This window comes from Notolepis coatsorum (genome assembly GCF_963971535.1).
Source record: "Notolepis coatsorum genome assembly, chromosome: 10".
Lineage (NCBI taxonomy): Eukaryota > Metazoa > Chordata > Actinopteri > Aulopiformes > Paralepididae > Notolepis > Notolepis coatsorum.
Window position 1 is genome coordinate 765,328 of NC_140174.1, and position 10,255 is coordinate 775,582.

Sequence of the window (10,255 nt, forward strand, 5' to 3'; positions counted from 1 at the left end):
TAAGAATCATGCCTGATGACCCACTCAGTGCTGGTTTTTGGCGCCGTGGGCCAGGAGTTTGTTTGTTTGTCTTCAGCTCTCTTCTGAGGATGTGGTGGAATAGCAGGGCCTTTTGGATTTTCTGATTCCTTACTTCCTGATAGCATATTCGTTGTTTCCGTGCCTGGAGAGTCCAGTGGTGATGTGTTTGTAGCCTTTTTTCAGCACATTATTGTTTTTCTCAGGTTGTTTTGTTGCTTTGTTACATTTGTAATCTTCTCTTTTAAAGTTTGTATTTCTCTTGAATGCCTTTTTCGCGTTTTACTTTGTTTCTGTTCCTGTCTGAGAGACTCTCTGCGCTGTCTGGCATTGTTATCTAGAATATCCTGATCTGGGGGGGGGGGTGTCTGCCTCCAGCACCGCACCTTCACAGGACCTTTTCTATCTGCACCTTTTCTAGACCTCTCTCCAATATTTTCTCCGATACCTCTGTGCCCGGTCTCCCATCTTGTCTATTTCTATTACTTTTTTGTCTTGAACCCTCTTTTTCCACCTTTGTCTTTCCTGCTCTTCCATGACATGTTTGCTCTCTTCGTCACTGTGTAATTCTTCTCTTCTCTTTCATTGGTACTCTCTATTTCTTCTCCTTCGCTCCTCAACTGACAATTTCTGTCTAGCCATGCTTTCCTATAATACAAAAGTCATGAAAATGTATTAGAATAAGACTATAAAATCAGGTGTCTATTTACTAAACATGATTGATTGATTGACGTTAAAGCTGCAGTGCATAGTTTCTACAACTAGATAGATGTTGCAAACATGTTCACACTGGCTTGTGCAGACAAAATCCATGTTCAGTGGAAGCAGTGGGAGAAAATTCAAGAAGACAGTCATTCCAATATTCCTAGGGTATATTACAACTGATAAGATTGTGACAACTGACTAGCAAAGAATTATCCTGTTGATCACTCCATACCATAATGTATATGGATGGAAAGTCAGAGAAAGGATGATGCAGCAATCTAGACACGCATGAACCAGTCCTATATTAAGAATTATTATAAAGATATTAAGATGAAATATCCACAGTTTACCACCGTGCACTTTTGCTCTGATGATCTAAGTAAACAGTATAATAACAAGAATAACTGTTTTCTTCAGTCTTGTATCCCTTCTGGGATATGAAAGGGCAACATGGAACTCCTTCCCCGCTCTATAAGAGGCAAGAGTGTAGATGTTTGGTAGTGAAAACTACACACTGCACCATATTTTACATCAATCAATCAACGTAGACAAGTGATATATTTATATTTATTTATTAACACATGTGCTGGGAAAGTAAATAAGCAGACCACAGCCTGCCCATGCTCTAAAAGTCAGAAGTGTATTGTAATGCATGCTATTATATGCACACTTCTGTGCAGATACAACTCTGAAATAACATTTAAATCCTTTACCATGTTCAAAAATAGTATAATAATAGCATATTATGAGGTTATTGATGGATTTGTCAACTCCGTCAGCTTACACGTCAACTCCGTCAGCTTACACGTCAACTCCGTCAGACACACAATCTGATGGAGTTGACGTCTGACGGAGTTGACAAAAGGGCACACATTTTCCCTCCAAGCCTGTATTGTGCACTGCAGCTAGCTAGTTTTTTGGCAGTGGCTAGCTGTCATAATAATCTCACTGAAACACTTGAATTCAATCCACTATTGTTTTTTAAAAGTATAATAACGCAGAGACGGTGTTGACATGTTCCAGCTGTGACCATCGGAATATTGACATTGTTTGTCTAAAATATCAAAAAGTGTAAAACTTACCAGACCATGTGTGGTAGTGTTGCATTCACCACATTCAGGGGAAGGAAAAGGGGTCCTCAGGGATAGAGCTGGCCATGCTATTGCCTGATTTAATTAGGTTTATGAAAAGGTCTGACAGAGTTGCCATAAACTGAGGACACAACTTTGATAGGTAGATTTCTATGGACAATATTATTTGAGTTTCATGGCATGCATTGTTTTATACATGTATAACCCTTATCTTTGATTTGATATGTATGTTTTCACAAGTGGAGAGGTCTTTCAAGCTTTTTTGGGCTGGTCAATAATGTGACCCCTTGCTGAGGACAAGATAATTAACATGGGAGCTTCTAACCACAGATTATACATTTAAACAAATATCCCCCAAAAAACAAATATATGTGCTAACACATAACATCAGTATACACAATACCTTTAGATGTAACTTTGTGAGTATATCAATCATTATGAATTTCTTTCTTTTTTATATAAATTAGACTTTTCTATGTAGGACATGTTTTGTCCCAACTCTCAAGAATCAGTGATATATATATATATATATATATATATATATATATACAAGGTAACAATAGTATCTAAGGTACATAAGATTTTTTTATTTTATTTAAATAAATAGAGCTAAGGACAACAACAACAAAAAGAATAAAGATGTAATCGTCTGATTGCCTTATTCCTTTACTGTCAAGGAATAAGGCAAACAGCAGGTAAAAAGGTCAACGTCTGGAATCTCAGGAGATAATAATCTCCCCTCCACGTCTCAACCACGTCTAACCCTAACCCTAACCTCCGTCAGGACTCGCTCTGTGAAAGTGTGAGGCGTCTCTGGACCTCCGTCAGGACTCGCTCTGTGAAACCCTAACGTTTTAGTTCGTTAATGTTTTTGCGTTCGTTTTTTTGCGTTTTAGTTTTAGTTTTAATTTTTTTGCGTTAGTTTTATTGCGTTTTCGTTTTAGTTTCTTTAATCTTTTTGTGTTCGTTTTTTTGTTCGTTTTTTTGCGTTCGTTTTTTTGCGTTGGTTTTCGTTTTAGTTCGTTAATTTTTTTGCGTTCGTTTTTTTGCGTTTCCGTTTTAGTTCGTTAATTTCTTTTGTGTTCGTTTTTTTGTTAGTTTTTTTGCGTTCGTTTTTTTGCGTTCTTTTTTTTGCGTTCGTTTTCGTTTTAGTTCGTTTTCGTTTTAGTTCGTTAATTTTTTTGCGTTCGTTTTTTGCGTTCGTTTTCGTTTTAGTTCGTTTTCCTTTTAATTTGTTAATTTTTTTGCATTAGTTTTTTTGCGTTTTCGTTTTAGTTCGTTAATTCTTTTGTGTTAGTTTTTTTGCGTTTTCATTTTAGTTCGTTAATTTTTTTGTTAGTTTTTTTGTGTTCGTTTTTTTGATTTTTTTTTGTTCTTTTTTTGCGTTCGTTTTAGTTCGTTAATTTTTTTGTTTTCTTTTTTTTGCGTTTTCGTTTTTTTGTTCTTTTTTTGCGTTCGTTTTTTTGTTCGTTTTTTTTTGTTCGTTTTCGTTTTAGTTCGTTAATTTTTTTGTTTTCTTTTATTTTTTTGTTTTTTGCGTTCGTTTTCGTTTTAGTTCGTTTTAGTTTGTTAATTTTTTTGTGTTCGTTTTTTTGTCACCCAGCTTGTCTATAGGGTCGTGATGAGGTCAGTGAAAGTGTGAGGCGTCACACAAAGGCAACCGTCGGTCAGCCGTGACGAGGAGGCGGAGCCTGTGGAGCCCCGAGGGGGAACAACAACAACAACAACAACACCAACAACAACAACAACAACAACAACAACAACAACAACAACAACAACAACAACAACAACAACAACAGCAGCAGTGTGATCGGCCTCCTGGTGGGCGTCTTGAGGAAGGGAAGCCACAGCCTGTTGAGGAGGCCTCCCTCCATTCAGGCTCTTGTTTCAGCCAGACAGCGTCTGTAACATGATCTCCCTTTAACCCCGTAACCCCTGGCCCTGCTGCGCAGAGGGAGCTATACAATGGAGCCCTTTAGTGGAGAGGTGTCCTCAGTATACACTGGGATAGTGTTGGCATGCCTGTGTAGGTCGTGTGTGGGGTTGTGTGTAGGTTGTGTGTGGGGTTGTGTGTAGGTTGTGTGTGGGGTTGTGTGTAGGATTGTGTGTGTGATATTATGTATTTATACATATGTATGATGTACGTGACGTGTGTGTGTGTCTGTGTTTGTACTGTATGTGTGCATGCCTGTGCCTGTGTGTGTGTGTGTGTGTGTGTGTGCGTGCGTGCGTGCTTGTGCGTGCGTGCCAGTGTGTGGTTGAGGGAGGCTATAGGGACAGGCATGGGGGCAGAGGCAGGGTGGTATAAAGGCTGTCTTTGTGCAGGTGGCCTTGCTTCTGGCTCTAACTGGAAGCACTGTGTGTGTGTGTGTGTGTGTGTGTGTGTGTGTGTGTGTGTGTGTGTGTGTGTGTGTGTGTGTGTGTGTGTGTGTGTGTGTGTGTGTGTGTGTGTGTGTGTGTGTGTGTGTGTGTGTGTGTGTGTGTGTGTGTGTGTGTGTGTGTGTGTGTGTGTGTGTGTGTGTGTGTGTGTGTGTGTGTGTGTGTGTGTGTGTGTGTGTGTGTGTGTGTGTGTGTGTGTGTGTGTGTGTGTGTGTGTGTGTGTGTGTGTGTGTGTGTGTGTGTGTGTGTGTGTGTGTGTGTGTGTGTGTGTGTGTGTGTGTGTGTGTGTGTGTGTGTGTGTGTGTGTGTGTGTGTGTGTGTGTGTGTGTGTGTGTGTGTGTGTGTGTGTGTGTGTGTGTGTGTGTGTGTGTGTGTGTGTGTGTGTGTGTGTGTGTGTGTGTGTGTGTGTGTTATAAATGTACCATCAAAGCAAGACTGCAGGTATTACCCACTCAATACAATCTGTCCACTTGGTATCCTCAAACTCACAGTCCATTCTGTTTAAACCATCAGGATTCACAACACCTAGAATCCATTGCACACATAACAAACGGATGTAATGCATACAAACACCTGTACATCGCTCGTCATGACCGTATTGTGGACATTGTGTCTGATGTGGTACGGAACATATCACCATCTAGTGCAGCAATGTACAAACATGCCAGAGTGAAACCAGAGTGGTTTGGTCTTACCAACGATGTTTTTGCTAACATACCAAATACACCGGACGTTGTTTTTGTCGACACCAGCCACAGGGAGGTGCTGGTCATAGAAGTAGGCTGTACCTTTGACCTGTACATGGACCAGGCCTTCCGGGACAAGTATATCAAATACCAACCACTGCTCAGTGTGATGGCCGACCTTGGGTACAGGTGTAGATATAGTGTACTTGTGTTCGGAAGTCTTGGCCATGTATACAAATGCACCATGACCGGTCTGAGAATTGCTGCAATGTCTAAAAGAAAAGCCAAACAAATAGCCAAATATTGCTCTGTCTCAGCTATTATTGGCAGCTTAGCCACGTGGAGAAGGAGGTGCTATGGGTCCCTTAAGTGTTCAGTGCTGCTTGGCCCCGATACATTTGATTCCCTGTTTATGTAATATAATTTGTGGAACCAAATAAAGTATTAAAATGTGTGTGTGTGTGTGTGTGTGTGTGTGTGTGTGTGTGTGTGTGTGTGTGTGTGTGTGTGTGTGTGTGTGTGTGTGTGTGTGTGTGTGTGTGTGTGTGTGTGTGTGTGTATGTGTGTGTGTGTGTGTGTGTACACGTATGTGTGAGTGAGTGAGAGAAAGTGATGGGGCTCACTAAAGTTAACAGTATGAGCCAACATACTAAATGTATTTTGATCAGATATTCCTTTATTGATCCCATGGGGAAATCCAGGTGTTATAGCAGCATGGGGGAGGGAAGGTACAAGTATGGGCGGGTTAATAGTAGAAGAGAATATAGGGCAATACAATTTGATCTGAATATAAACACATGAGAAAAAATAAACAGTGTAAACAATACTCTGAATATAAAACTGAGAAAAATAAACAAGGTGCAGATGAGGATCTGTATGCCCTTTCGGTTATATTATATGTTAGAGTAAATATAGGCAATAAAGAATTTGACTCTGAATGTATACTATGAGTAAGAGTAAAAGTAAGCAGTATACACAAGGTGCCCTAACTGGCCTGATATTGTGAGAATGTGGTCTGGAACACAGCCCTATTGCTGAACACACAGGAGAGGAGAATGGAGCGTTTCAAGGGTTTTGATGCAAGCAGTTGAACAGGAATTGGGGGGGAATGGAACAGGGTTATTGTTCTTGTCTTGGGGCTGCAGCTGCGGGAGCAAGCAAGCGGTCCTCCTCGGGGACAGTGAACGTCCAGGCAGGACGGCGCACAGGAACAGTGGTCCTGGGACACAGGAGAAACGGGTTAGAGCAAGGCAACACAAAGGTAGATTCCAGCAGAGCTTTAGGTAGAGACGTCGTACCTGGTTTGTGGTGTTTAACACCACAACGACTTCTGGTCAGCGTCGTGGAGTAGAAGTAGGCACCTCGTCAACGGGGGATAGGATGCCTATCTGGAAGAGGGCCTACCTGGAAGAGGTCAAAGTCCTGGCGGGATGGTGCCAGGAGAACAGCCTCTCACAGAACATCAGCAAAACAAAGGAGATGATTGTGGACTTTAGGAGGTCGGGGTCAGGGACTACAGCCCCCTCAGCATCGACGGGGCACCGGTTGAGAGAGTGAACAGTTTTAAGTACCTTGGAGCCCACATATCCGAGGACTTGACATGGACCACACACATTGACAGTGTTGTGAAGAAAGCACGACAACGCCTCTACTTCCTCAGGCGCTTAAGGAAGTTCCAAGTCAGTCAGAAGATCCTTAAGAACTTCTACTCATGTACAATAGAGAGCATCCTGACTGGCAATATAACCTCCTGGTTTGGGAATAGCACCGCACAAGACCGAAGCAGACTACAGAGAGTGGCACGTTCAGCCGAACGCACAATTGGAGGGGGGCTTCCCACTCTCCAGAACATTTACAACAAGCGGTGCAGGGGTAAGGCTAAGAGAATTATTAAGGACTCCAGCCACCCGGTCCAGATCCGAGAAGGCGACGAGTGGAAGACCGCTTTCAAGACTCCCAGGGGTCACTACGAGTATCTGGTAATGCCGTTCGGCCTCACCAACGCCCCGGCGGTATTCCAGGCGCTCATGAACGACGTCCTTCGTGACATGCTCGATGAGTTTGTGGTGGTCTACCTTGACGACATCCTCATCTTCTCCAAGACTCTCGAGGAGCATGTCCCTCATGTCTGCCGAATACTTGAGCACCTTCTCCACAACCGGCTGTTCGTTAAGGCAGAGAAGTGCCGTTTCCACTCCGATTCCGTTGATTACCTTGGCTTCATCGTGGAGAGTGGCCAGACCCGAGCCGACCCCCACAAGATCCAGGCTGTGGTAGAGTAGCCGGAGCCCTCTTCTCGGAAGGAGCTACAAAGCTTCCTCGGTTTTGCAAACTTTTACCGGAGGTTCATCCGGAACTACAGCCAAGTGGCGGAGCCACTTACCAAGCTGACCTCTCCCTCCCTGCCGTTTGACTGGTCTCCAGCGGCCTGCGCTGTGTTCCGTTCCCTCAAGAACAGATTTACCACCGCCCGGTCTTTCTCCACCCAGACCCCAAGAGGCAGTTCATCGCGGAGGTGGACGCCTCGGATACTGGACTTGGGGCTATGCTGTCCCAGTGGTCAGCAACGGACCAGAAGGTCCATCCATACGCCTTCTACTCCTGTTGTTTCCTTCCTGCTGAGAGGAACTACGACATAGGGAATCGGGAGCTGTTGGCAGTGGTAGCTGCCTTGGAGGAATGGCGTCATTGGCTGGAGGGGGTAGAGGAACCGTTCATCATTTAGACTGACCATAAGAACTTGACGTACATCCGCGCCTCAACGGCCGGCAGGCAAGGTGGGCCAGCTTCCTCAGTCAGTTTGACTTCTCTTTGACTTTTCATCCTGGGTCCCGTAACACGAAGGCCGACGCTCTGTCCCGGCTACACACCAAGGGGGATCCAACTACGGAGGATCCGACTCCCATTCTCCCTGAGGCCAGGGTGGTGGGAGTAGTCACTTGGGGCATCAAGACCGTTGTCAAGCGTGCCTTACGTTTCCATCCCGCTCCGAGCAACGTACCCTTTTGTCGCCTCTTCGTCCCCAACTCTGTCCGGTCCCGGATTCGCCAATGGGGCCACACCAGCCGGTTTGCCTGCAACCCCAGCGACCACCGCACCTTCTCCTTCCTGGCTCGTCGGTTCTGGTGGTCCACCATGAGGAATGACGTCAGGGAGTTCGTGTTGGCCTGCACGGTCTGCGCCCGCAGCAAGGCCTCTCACCAGGCACCCGCCGGCCTGCTGCAGCCACCCTTGGTCCCATGTGGCGTTGGACTTCGTCTCTGGCCTTCCACCCTCCCAGGGAAACATTCTGACAGTGGTGGATCGTTTCAGCAAGGGGGTCTATCTCATGGCCCTTCCCAAGCTTCCATCTGTTTCCGAGACGGCGGACCTCCTGACGAGCCACGTGTTCCGCCTCCATGGGTTTCCCCAGGATGTCGTCTCGGACCGGGGGCCCCAATTCACTTCCCAGGTATGGCGGGCTTTTTGTAAGGGATTGGGGGCCACTGTTAGTCTGTGGGTGATAACCAGAGGAAAGGCTAACGGGCAGACGGAGAGAATGAACCAGAGCGTGGAGTCTGCTCTCTGGTGTGTTGCCGCCAAGAAGCCTGCATCCTGGAGCCGGTTCCTCCCCTGGGTCGAGTACGCCATCAACTCCCTGGTCAGCTCCGCCACCGGTCTCTCGCCGTTCGAGGTATCTCTGGGCTACCAACCCCCTCTCTTCACAGCACAAGAGTCGGAGGTGGAAGTTCCCTCCGTGCAGATCCATCTCGACCGGTGTCGTCGTGTCTGGGAGATCACCAGGACTGCGCTACTCCGGGCATCGGAGCGCACCAGTCGGGTAGCTAACCAACGCCGGATCCCTGCGCCGACTTACCATCCAGGGCAGAGGGTATGGCCATTGGAAGGTTCGCCGGCTCATGGACATCCGATGCCGAGGAAGGGGGTTCCAGTACCTGTTGGACTGGGAGGGATACGGTCCCGAGGAACGGAGCTGGGTCTCCCGCCAGCTCATCATGGACCCCGCCCTGATCACCGACTTCCATCGTTCCCATCCGGAGAAGCCGAGGCCGGGCAGGTCGCCAGGTGGCTCCCGTGGAGGGGGGGGTACTGTGAGGGCTGGCCCAGCACTGTGCGCTTCTCAGCGCCAATTACCATCACGCACCTGAGATGAGTTTCCAATCAGCTCGACGGGAGCACTCTTATACACGGTTTGCTGAACATTCAGTGTCGGGTCGTTTTGTCACCACCAGCTCTACTGCTGTTCCCTCTCGTTGTTCCTCCAGTACGCCCTTGGAGGTTGTTGCTGTGTTTCTCTCTCTGCCTCCGTGGACCCGTGCTTCATTATCCACTTTGACCTTGCTTTTGGTGAGTTTTTTTTGGAGGACTATTTTTCCATGAACTGCTATCCTCGTTTTTGTCCTGGACTCTCTGCCTTTGTCAGTTTTTTTGTGTGTTTCCTACAACACTGAAGAATTGTTGATTTGTTTGTTTACTGGACTCTGCCTCGTATTTTCTACTAATGACATTCTCCGTTTCTTTTTCCCCGCGAGTGGGATTTGTGAAAATAAACATGCCCTTAGTTTTTTGGCTAACTCTTACCTACCTGTCTGTGTCGTGCTGTTCGGGTTGCTTACAAACCATAACAGTGTGATTGATATAAAAGTGCAACAGTAGAATAAAATCTACGTAAAAGACTTACAATTACATAAAATACTAAATACAATCGTTAAAATCTGAATGACTGAATAGTAGTCAGTGTATGTATCTCTTATGATAACTACCATTCAATTATATATGTGTTCAATGTAACACGAAAAGAAACACTGCCAGTGGCTGGCTGAGGTAGAAAGATTGTATTTTCTCTGTCAAAACCACTTGGCCTCCACAACGTTAGCTGTGGACGATCCATTATGTCACTGTCAGGCCCAACAATACGTATGTTTGGGGGCAAATAACACACATTGCTTTCATTACACAAAACATCCATTTGAATTGCAAAGTCAGCCCTGCTCTACTGTCAACAGAGACACAGCCAGTCTGCATTCAGAGAAGAGGAGTGGGCTGTTTGGAAACTGATCTTTCTGTTCTGTAGTGCTGTTGTTGAACCTTCTGCTAACTCATTCAGTCCAGAGTATAGTCTCTGTATGTGCTACAATTATTTCGTTATTGTGTGTGTCTGTGTGTGTGTGTGTGTGTGTGTGTGTTGTGTGTGTGAATGAATGAATGAATGAAAACTTTATTTAACAGATTGCAGAATGGGTACAATACAGTACGGCTCAATACATACAATTGTTAAGGGGATGCAGACCTGAGAAAGACGTTTGTCTTGTTTCCATCAGGGTCCCCCATTTTCAATTCATATAGACATTTATGACATACACAACATACATGACA